The sequence below is a fragment of the Schistocerca cancellata genome, chromosome 3 (genome assembly GCF_023864275.1).
Source record: "Schistocerca cancellata isolate TAMUIC-IGC-003103 chromosome 3, iqSchCanc2.1, whole genome shotgun sequence".
NCBI classification, from domain to species: domain Eukaryota; kingdom Metazoa; phylum Arthropoda; class Insecta; order Orthoptera; family Acrididae; genus Schistocerca; species Schistocerca cancellata.
The window spans coordinates 740,374,552-740,386,598 of record NC_064628.1 but is presented as its reverse complement, the minus strand read 5'-3'; the positions used below and the strand labels follow the sequence as shown (position 1 = coordinate 740,386,598).

Genomic DNA, 12,047 nt, shown 5'->3' with positions numbered 1-12,047 from the left:
TCTTTTTCCCTTGATGTGGATTTTCCTAGTTCATTCATTGTGATCTATGAGCTGATGGCCAGGAACGGTGAAAAGATGCAGGTGTATTGTCAAGACCCTCATTTTTACATAACGTGATAATAAAAACGAATTAAAATGATAACCAATCTGATCAACTTATGTAGCACATATGAGGAAAAAGTTTAGGTTTTTCTGACTGCGAAAACGAAAAGTTCATGGTACATTGTGTTAATGCACTAATGGAGTTCAATTAACATACGTATCCGAAAGGTAATAATAAATTCTGATTTGAGGAGAATTTATTGAAAGGAAAATAATTTGAATTGAGTAGGCCTATTTTTTATTTAAAGTGAATTTTACTTATTTACAACCTAAAGCTTGCAGTTATCTGCAGCATTTTTACAAAATGAAAAGGAAAGGAAATTTACATAAAAACGGTAATTATTGCCGTCAGATATCACAATTTGATATACTAAGGTAAATACCGGCAGCAGTTTTTTGTCAGAAGAATTGCAGAATAGTCCATTGAAAAGAATTGGTCTCTCTGTAAAGTCTTGTATCCTTACATTAGTGATACAGACCTGCGAAACCAAAGAGGAAATTATTTTTTTTTGCTAAACGATCTTAATTAACTTATTATTGAAGAGCTATTTTGTTATCTTGTTTTCATTTCTTTATACTAGGAATGTTCGATGATCATAGACAATGACTAAAAAAGAGAGAAGTGAGAAATTAGTGGTTCAGTTACCCCACGAAGAGTAGTATACTGGTGTGCAAAACTTAAGAAGGAAAGTAACTTACACGTGATGCGTAACACAGTAACACAAGTAACACAGCTCGATGAAACTTGGACCGTACATAGAAAGAACTGTTACAGTATAGTACAGAAGGAGACTGAAAGCAATACTAAATAAGACAAACAGAAACGACACTTTTATTGAAAGACAATAATTACACTGAATTCAACGTGATACATGATGGTCTCCTTGGCTGTCTTGTTTGCTACAAAAAGCCAATAAAATTAAGAAAATGTGGGTCCCCTGGACACTAAAAAAGGAGGGAAATGTTACTAGAATGAAATTTTCACTCTACAGCGGAGTGTGGACTGATATGAAACTCCCTGGCAGATTGAAACCGTGTGCCGGACCGAGACTCGAACTCGGGACCTTTGCCTTTCGCGGGCAAATGCTCTACCAACTGAGCTACCCAAGCACGACTCACGCCCAATCCTCACAGCTTTAATTCCGCCAGTACCTCGTCTCCTACCTTCCAAACTTCACAGAAGCTCTCCTGCGAACCTTGCAGACCAAGCACTCCTGGAAGAAAGGATATTGCGGAGACATGGCTTTGCCACAGCCTGGGGGATGTTTCTAGAATGAAATTTTCACTCTACAGCGGAGTGTGCGCTGATACGAAACTTCCTGGCAGATTAAAACCGTGTGCCGGACCGAGACTCGAACTCGGGACCTTTGCAAAGGTCCCGAGTTCGAGTCTCGGTCCGGCACACGGTTTTAATCTGTGGGCAATGTTCTTAATAGGATGTGTGGTCACTACTGACAGCAATGCATACTCTGCATGTCCACATGCTGGCCACAAGGTTGGTAAGGAGTTCTTGCGGTAGGGCATTCCATTCCTCCACCAGCACGGTTGGCAACTGCCGGATGGTCGTTGGTGCACATCCACATGCTCCAATACATCTCCCCAACACATCTCACAGATGCCCGATGGGACCTAATTCAGGGGATCTGGCAGGTGAGTCCATTCGCCGAATATCCTCCCCTTTCAAGAGCTCCGTCTGCGCTGTTCTAAATGGTCGTGCATTCTCACCCATAAAAATGAAGTGTGGACTGAACGCTCTCCTGAAAGGACACACGTGGGGTAGGAGTATAGTGTCACCATAATGACGAGTGTACCATGTTCAAAGATTTGCAAGTCAGTACACCTTTGCAACATTATGCCTTCCCACAACGTAACACTTGGGCTACGAAAACGATCATGCTGACACTGTTGCTGGGTGCATTACGCATTCCCATCTCTCGCTATATGAGGGTATGTCCAGAAACACTACGCAGACTGTATCTGCTCTCACTTGTCAGTCAAGAAGAGCACATGACCCCACTCCCTGGTCCAGTTCCTATGCTCTTAATACCATCTCGGATGGTGTCACTGATGTGCGGGTGTCGATGGAACACAAAGTGCTGGTTATTAGCCAAAGAGACCACGCACTTGGAGTCACTATGCCACTGTCAATCGTGACTTGTGGTTGAAATTGCACCTGTTGTTTGACATGGGCCCCTCTTGCCTACTGCACTATGTAGTTGACCATGGTCGAGCACCTCCTCTCCTCTGGACAGCAGTGCCCATAGTCTGAAATGCTCCCCATGCACAAGAAATAAGGCTTTGAGCAGTACCAAACTCTTGAGTTACACTCATCACGCTTCACTCTTCCAGTTTCCCAGTGATTCTTCCTTCGTGAAGTCATCCAAATGTTGGTTCTGATCCTTATTATAATGAACAACACCATTACAGTACACCATAACTGCTTGCTAATTGACACACAGTCTTCAACCGTTTCTTCAAGTGCTTCGTATTGCAGGACTCGGTTTAGTCGCGCTTACCTTCCGCCATGTGGCATCCAGCTTTCAGTGCACAACTGGGAGACATCTGGCTACACGCTCTCGCACTTTAGTCCATTTCTACCGAGTTGTTAGTATGTTATGTTATTTTATCTATCTCATCCTTGAACTTTTGAGCAGAGTCCACTCGGGATACAGTAGTCGATGTACAGAAACCAGTTGCCGTCCGAAGCGCTGGGCAATTCCATTCGTTTGCTGGGCAGGGAAGCCCAACACAGGCCACTTTCGGCCGGTTGGCAACGCGCTGCGGTCACAGAATCGAGGTGCACGCCCTGTAATCTTTCTCACACGATTTTACAGAAACTATTCAGTAAAAATATTTCATTTTTACCTTACTTACAGCTTTATATATCAGGTTCATTACGAACTGCCCACCATTTCGTTAATGGTCATAGCTATTGTGATTTTTGCAGCTGAGTAAGACTGCGCAAAATTCGAAAACATTGACAATGAAAAATCTAGTCACTATGATTTTGCGTTTGGTGCATGTAATATATTGCTGCATATGAAATTAAGCTAAAGTATTTAATTTTTCTTTAGACTTGGGTGGAGGTCTCTATCTTTCACGAATCTCGAGAAAATTGGGCTTTTGTAGCGTATTCATTTGCGTTCGCACTCGCCAGTGATAAAGCCAGAATGAAATATCCATTACATTGCTCGTATTTCATAAATGGTTTGAGATATCGAAATGAGATTTTGGCAAATGATAACATACAAGGTTCAAATGGCTCTGAGCACTATGGGACTTAACTTCTGACGTCATCAGTCCCCTAGAACTTAGAACTACTTAAACCCAACTAACCTAAGGACATCACAGACATCCATGCCCGAGGCAGGATTCGAACCTGCGACCGTAGCGGTAGCGCGGTTCCAGACTGTAGCGCCTAGAACCGCTCGGCCACCCGGCCGGCAACATACAAGGAGGAGAACATTTTTCCATAATGCTATTATGTGAAATTTCACTATCTACCATGTTATTCCGCTAGCTACAGACATTTTCGATGAAATAATGTAATTTTTCCCGGCCCTCGATAGCTAGTGAAAAGAGAAATGCTGTATGTTCTGGAACAACATCAGTGAAGAAATTACAATACTAAATGAAAAGCACCAGTTTGCTTTTGTTCTACAATATTATTTTTATTGCTAACCGGTTTTCGGCTTACAAGGCCATCTTCAGGCATTTACTGAGTATTATCACCAAAGAAGTTAAATGTTAGCAGACAACATTGGAAGAGAAGTAACACATCTAGAGTGAAGTAGAAACATACAGTGAGTAACATCTTTGCAGTGAAATAGTAAAAACTGAACAGTACATAAATAACAATGGAGTTGACAGGAAAACCTTTAGCACAAAATAAGAATAGCATGCCTACATAACAGTTTCTATTGATAAACAAAACTATTGAAATAAGATAAAATTAGTACTAGGCAAGGCTGCATCAAGAGGTATGAAACATGGAGAGTAATACACAACCAATTAAAAAAGAAGAGACAGTTGTCAATGTAAATACAGAATACACGAGGAACTTAAGCCATATCAATACAATAAACAGAAATTAATAAATGCAGGAAAATTGAGGTGTTTGAGGGAACCTACAGTTTGAGAGTGTGGTGGTACTGCATTTTAACATTAACAGTATAATCAAAGCAGTGGCTGTATACCAGTTTACATTAAATAAATGAGCAAAGTAAAATATGAACAGTATTTGATGAGACAACTACAAGTGGAGTTAAACATGGACAGTAATACAAGTACAAGTTAAAATCAAACCCTTAACTATTGAAACTACAGCATATGTGGAATACAAAGACAACTGCAACAAATAAAACAACTTAACGACTACAGGAAAATGGGAATATGTAGGAAGAGAGAGTGTGGGAAGTAATGAACAACAAAGATGATTATATGAAGTTTAGGAGAGGGGAAGTGTTGAGTTGTGTCTGGTCATTTAGGATGAGATCTGGACTGTGAGCAAGATGTTTGTTAATTTCCAGGGCTTCCAGCAGGTTGAGTTTATGGCCTTTGTTTGCTAAGTGAAGTACATGGGACACTGGCTGGTAGTTGTGACCCTCACTCAGTACATGCTCAGCAAATGTAGAGTCTGAATTCTGCAACCTCCAGCTGCGTTCATGTTCAGCCAGCCTAGTTGATATGTCTCTGCCTGACTGACCAATGTAAAATTTGTCACAATCAGAACAGGTGATTTTGTATACCCCAATGTTGGCTAATAACTGGATCTTATCTTTGCTATTAAAAACACACTGGGCTGTAGTGTTCCTGACATAGTAGGAAACCCTATACTTGCAGGATTTCAGTGCTTTGGCTATAGTCTGTGATACCTGACCTAGAAATGGTATAGTACACCATTTCTTGCACAGGAAACAAAAACGGAAAATTATACCCCTCCTCTATGCCCCACCTGCTTCCCCATCCACTGTCTGCAGACACAACTCAACACTTCCCCTCTCCTAAACTTCATATAATCATCTTTGATGTTCATTGCTTCCCACACTCTCTCTTCCTACATATTCCCATTTTCCTGTAGTCATTAAGTTGTTTTATTTGTTGCAGTTGTCTTTGTATTCCACATATGCTGTAGTTTCAATAGTTAAGGGTTTGATTTTAACTTGTACTTGTATTACTGTCCATGTTTAACTCCACTTGTAGTTGTCTAATCAAATACTGTTCATATTTTACTTTGCTCATTTATTTAATGTAAACTGGTATACAGCCACTGCTTTGATTATACTGTTAATGTTAAAATGCAGTACCACCACACTCTCAAACTGTAGGTTCCCTCAAACACCTCAATTTTCCTGCATTTATTAATTTCTGTTTATTGTATTGATATGGCTTAAGTTCCTCGTGTATTCTGTATTTACATTGACAACTGTCTCTTCTTTTTTAATTGGTTGTGTATTACTCTCCATGTTTCATACCTCTTGATGCAGCCTTGCCTAGTACTAATTTTATCTTATTTCAATAGTTTTGTTTATCAATAGAAACTGTTATGTAGGCATGCTATTCTTATTTTGTGCTAAAGGTTTTCCTGTCAACTCCATTGTTATTTATGTACTGTTCAGTTTTTACTATTTCACTGCAAAGATGTTACTCACTGTATGTTTCTACTTCACTCTAGATGTGTTACTTCTCTTCCAATGTTGTCTGCTAACATTTAACTTCTTTGGTGATAATACTCAGTAAATGCCTGAAGATGGCCTTGTAAGCCGAAAACCGGTTAGCAATAAAAATAATATTGTAGAACAAAAGCAAACTGGTGCTTTTCATTTATTATTGTAATATTGTTCTACCAAGAACCACGGAATATTCTGTTAATATGAAGAAATTACACATTATTTTTATAGCAAGGAAGTGCTTTCTCGTAATCTATTGATTTTACTTGTCCTCAGTTCCTCACTTAATAAACTTAATAAACCACTGTTTCAGAATTCTCTCACAACTGCATCTGCACGACGTATATTGTGGTAAAGAAGCAAATTTCAACATGGCAACAAGAGAAGTGTAAGTTTTATTCAAAATTCACCGCTCATGACGCTTCTCTGAAAGTTACAAATGGTTAACATGAGGCGAAAATAAATCGCTGCCGTTGTTGTATTTTCAGCGGAATTCTTTTTAGACACTAACCAAAGCAGAGCTGACAGTTGATCTTCTTCGATGGTTACCATGCAAGTGTGGGTGTGGAGGGGCACCACTTAATATTTACGTAAAATCTGAGCATAGGCTTCAGTTTAGAACGACACTTATCTTCATGAGCTCAGAATTTTCCTTACAGTGTGTTGACCATCTGCCTGCAACCTCCACCACTGACGCTCTATCCACGTTTGCCCTGACGACTGCGCATCTACTGGCCGTATTATTCTGCGCGCACTCTACCAGTGGTTTCTACCTGAAACCACCATTTTATTAAATCTTTGTAAGTACTAGAGGCTTTCACATGAAATCACCAATACTACTGCAAGACAGGGACGCGTCTATTGACACAATGAGGTACTTCTACGAATCTAGTGCATTGTAGCAGTCACAGCATTTGGAGCAACGGTAGCCGTGGAGATTGTGCTACGTGATTACAGGAGACGGTGACGTGCTTTTCTTCGTAGTGATCATATTTGGGAGATTATTGCAGTGAAACTTACGGGTATCTTAAGTTACTGTAACGTAAATTTGAGTTTGTACTACTTATTTTAGGAGAGGTTTCGAAATAAAATCTCTGGAGCAGTATGTACTTTTGATATACGTTTATTAAATTTTAGGCCTAGTTTTGCTTGTTGAGAAGTGTAATTTGTTTTAGGCATTATGGTTGCATGGAAATTTTAAGATGTGTGGTTATGTCTAGCAAAAATGTGAAACTGCTTTCAAGTATATTTCATGAAATGATGGGTGGTTGAAAACTGCATGTCCCAGTGGTTCCAAAGTGAAACCTCCTCCTTAAAACATCTTATTGTTTATTTGTTGTATTCGTTGTTTACTACGATAATAAAAATTCATTTTGTGAAAACTTCTAAAATTAATTTTTTTGTGTGTTATTGGGACTCAAAAAGGTTTTTGAAGAGCAGCGATTTTAATAATTTTGTGATCTTGTGTCGCATAGACAAGTTGGGGGGCGTGTAATGCCAGGTCTGTGGAGATTGCGAGGGAAGTTTCTCTGATAATCTGATCTTAGATATCATCTATCGCAGGGAGAGAGAGCAGAGGGAAGGGCAGGTTGTACATTATGGAAATGACAGCCTCTCAACCATCAAGTTTCTTGCCACTCTTCTTTTCATATCCTCGGTTAAATAATAGGAATGTGGTCGGAAATCACTTTACATCGCTAAACCATAGCACACCGAGATCACTAGCATCACATCAGAGTGAGCGATTCTCTTTATCTGCAAGAAGTGGCCAATGGTTCTTCTCTATTTACTTTCTCAATTAGCAAAGAGTGTTTCGTAATGAAAGCAATTTTTCGGGAGCGAACTCAACTGCCCTTCGTTGATATGACACACATCGGAAACTGCATTCTCCATAATCGAACATTCAACTATTTCACGAACCACGCTGACGTAATATGTCACTCGGAACAGATGTCACTGATAAGTTTCTGGGGATTTGGGGCGCCTCTAAGGGACCGTGATAAGCTCTCCTTTGAATTGTCTATCTTTTAGCGCACAACATTCTGTTAGATCCTGATAATATTTTCAAGCGCTGCAAAGATTGTCAACTTGTTTTAAATAATCAGAAATGTAAAACTGTATGCTTTACAAAACGAAAAAAAGTAGTAGGGGCCTATCCCATGATTGCAATATCACAATTGGAATTGGTCAACGCATACAAATACCTGGGTTACCAATTTATAGGCATACGAAATGGAACAATCACGTAGGCCTAACCTCAGTCTCAGGGAAGAAGATGGCAGACTTTGGTTCATTGACAAGATGCTCGGGAAATGCAATCAGTCTACAAAGAAGGTTGCTTACAAAATCTCTCAGTATTACTCAAGCGTGCGGGACCTGTACCAGTTAGGACTAACGGGGGATATTGAATGTAGACAAAGGGGGGCAGCTAGAAATGTCACAAGTTCTTGACGCATTGGTGATCGACTCGGAGAGCCCGAGAAAACTGAACTGGCAGACACTTGAATATAGACGCTGATTATTCTGTGAAACGTACTTCCAAAGTTTCAGGGACCATATTTAAGTTAGGAATGTAGGAACATACTGCAAAGCCCAAGTACCGCTTCCGTAGGAGCCGCGAAGACAAGATTACACGATTACAGAACGCACAGAAACGTTTAAGCAATCATTCTTCTCAGGCTCCAAACCTAAATGTAACGGGAAGATGGCTTAATCTACATCACATTAAGGTACGTGACGGAGAGTATTTCATGTAACACTGTCCCTTTCCTCTTGTAATATTCCAGTCGCAATGGTTCGCGGAATGAAAGATCAACGGTAAGCCTCCGTGTAAGATCCAGTCTCTCTAATTTTACTATCATGATGTTTGTAATAAACACGGATACAAATCAAGTAGAAGAAACAATTATTAACCAAGATGTAACACAAGAGTGTGGACTATCACCTACCCTTTTTAATATTTACATTGACTTCGTTCTTCGTAACCGGAAATGTAAAGCAAACAAAGGAGTTAAGAAAACGTATGAAGAATACCTGAATTTAGTTCTGTTTGCAGACGTTATCGTTATTATTATTCAAAAGAATGAAGATAACCTCCAAACTGCAGTATACCAGTTGAAAGAAATGTGCAAAAATAAAGGTTTACAATCTGTAGTAATAAAACGAAAATAAGGAATTTCGAAGAAAATATCCATTCAAATCAAAAATAATTTCGGAAAATTCAGTTTAGCAACAAGTATCTCATATCTCTTATTTAAGTTCTGCTGTAAGTTTTGGTTTTGCCTCTGTTACTGAAAATAAAATACACAAATTCCAAGCTGTGTGTGGTACCATTAGCAAAACATTCAAAACAAAAGAATTCTGTAAAGTGATGGCGGATGCTGTCTGTCCTACAGAAGTGAAAGCTGTTTTTTTTTAAGCGTTGAAGTTCATGAGGAGGACGAAGCGCTGCATAAGAAGAGATGTGATTAGAAATGAAGTTGTTAGAATAGAGTTACTAAACACTTTCAACATGAGTTAAAAACTTCAAAACTATCCTGAAGATTTGAGACAAAAGATTAGAGACAACACCTACTGAGAATGCCAAGTCACAGAATTCCCCAAAAGAGCCTGATCTACAAGCTGAATGGGAAAAGAGATGTAGGAAGACCTCGAAAAACCTGGGAATGATTTTGTTTGCGTGTGTCGGAGCAAACATTAACTAATCCTTGAAAGGATCTCTGTGACGCTTTCTTGCTTACTTAATGTACTTGTAATAGATTTTGACAGAACACAGTTAAAGGACTGCGGGAAATGGATGAGCTTTGTGTAAGTGAAGCAGAGTTAGTTGCTCAGCAAATGACAAAAGAAGCAAGAAAGAAATGGAAGCGGCAAGAACTGGGCTGTTGTGACACTGAAGAAGTCACAGACTATGTACCAGGGCAATTCTAGTGCATAAAAGATGCAGAAATGTAAGTCTATATAAGAATTTGTAATAAAGAAAGTTTTAAACCTCAATATCTCTGAACTACATTTTTTGCAATAAATGAACCATTTTCTAAAAAAGTGCTGATAGAGACATGAAATTTTCACAGTATGTCAAGTGTGAAATTCAACATATACGGAACTAGACTAATTAAAATATCAAGGATTTTTTGGTTTTATGTCCATTTATTGACAAAAGTCTGTCAAAAAATCGAGTGTTTAAAGAAAAAAGATAACATGCCCCATAATATAATTTTAGTAATAATTCTAGTTCAGTGTATGTAGAAAGGTGAATTCAATAATTATGGAAAATTGTAAGTTGGTGTCTTAAAAAGTTTCCAAGATAATGGGTCACAAAATTCGATAATTTAACTTTTCGCATAGGACATACAATGTCTCCTTAATGATGATGGCAGTCTTCGTGTAAATATTCCAGAGGCAAAGTAGTCCCACATAAGTATCTCAGAGTAGCGACTACTCAGGAGGAGCAGCGTGGAATGTTAAATCTGTTAATCGCGTAGGTAGGTTAGATAATTTGAAAAGAGAAATAAATAGGTATAAGTTCGATATAGTGGGCGCCAGGGAAGCGCGGTTGCAGGAATAGCAGGACTTCTTGTCAGGTCAGTACGGGGTTATCAAAACAAAATCAAATAGGGATAATGGAGGAGTATGTCGAACAATGAATAAGGAAGTTGGAATACTGGTAAGCTACTATGAATAGTTTAGAGAACGCTCTATAGTAGCCGAGAAAGACATCAAGTTAACACCCACCAAAATAGTCCAAATTTATATGCCTATTAGCTCTGCAGAAGATGAAAAGGTTGAAAGAATATATTTTGAGATACAAGGGATTATTGAAATAGTTAAGGAGGACAAAAATTTAATTGTGATGGAGGACTGGAATTCGGTAACAGGGAAAGAAAGGCAAGGAAAAACAGGAAAACATGGGCTGGGGGAGTGGAACAGAAGCGGAAGCTGCGTGGCAGAATTTTTCACCGAACTCAATTCAGTCATGGCTAACAATTGGTTTAAAATCGTCAAAGAAGTTTGTATACATAGAACATACCTGCAGATAACGAAAGGCTTCAAATAAATTACCTAATGGTAAGTCAGAGATTACGAAACCAGGTTTTAAAGTGCAAAACATTTCCATGGGCAGATGTAGACTCTGACCATAATCTACTGGCTGTTGTTGTTGTTGTTGTTGTGGTCTTCAGTCCTGAGACTGGTTTGATGCAGCTCTCCATGCTACTCTATCCTGTGCAAGCTTCTTCATCTCCCAGTACCTACTGCAGCCTACATCCTTCTGAATTTGCTTAGTGTATTCATCTCTTGGTCTCCCTCTACGATTTTTACCCTCAACGCTGCCCTCCAATACTAAACTGGTGATCCCTCGATGTCTCAGAACATGTCCTACCAACCGATCCCTTCTTCTAGTCAAGTTGTGCCACAAGCTCCTCTTCTCCCCAATTCTATTCAATATCTCCTCATTAGTTATGTGATCTACCCATCTAATCTTCAGCATTCTTATGTAGCACCATATTTCGAAAGCTTCTATTATCTTCTTGTCTAAATTAATGTCGTCCACGTTTCACTTCCATACATGGCTACACTCCATACAAATACTTTCAGAAACGACTTCCTGACATTTAAATCTATACTCGATGTTAACAAATTTCTCTTCTTCAGAAACGCTTTCCTTTCAATTGCGAGTCTACATTTTATATCCTCTCTACTTCGACCATCGCCGGCCGCGGTGGCCGAGCGGTTCTAGGCACTTCAGTCCGGACCTGCGCGACTGCTACGGTCGCAGGTTCGAATCCTGCCTCGGGCATGGCTGTGTGTGATGTTCTTAGGTTAGTTAGGTTTAAGTAGTTCTAAGTTCTAGGTGACTGATGACCTCAGAAGTTGAGTCCCATAGTTCTCAGAGCCATTTGAACCTGCATTACTCCTGTCCATTGCGGCAATTGCTTGATCGGCACATTGCAGCCCCATTTAAAATCAACCTAGTTAAAATGTGTGCACTGTCCTTACTGTTTGTAAATCACTTGACTGCTGCACTCCTTACTTCTGAAATGGCAGTAATTGGACCACAGCCAATAAAATATAATAGTAACAGTAATAATAATAATAATAATAATAATAATAATAATAATAATAATAATACTGTGTACAGCACTATAGTGGCCTTTATGTTGTTACTACTGCGCTGTGCTGTCATTTAATTCATTTATCTTTTTCGAAGCGAGTAATGAAGCAATTTCTTTGACTACTGAACGCACTCTCTACAACTAAGAAAAGCTATTTTCTTGA

The 12,047-nt window shown here is 39.2% G+C and overlaps 1 protein-coding gene and 1 non-coding gene across 2 annotated transcripts in view; both read right to left on the bottom strand.

Annotated features, from left to right (window-relative positions):
* LOC126175744 (integrin beta-PS-like) overlaps positions 1–12,047 on the bottom strand; it is a 188,814-nt gene that overhangs the window by 151,237 nt on the left and 25,530 nt on the right. The gene's annotated exons all lie outside the window — the stretch shown is intronic.
* On the bottom strand, positions 1,139–1,213 carry Trnas-cga (transfer RNA serine (anticodon CGA)). Its single transcript has one exon. It is a non-coding gene; the product is annotated as a tRNA-Ser (tRNA).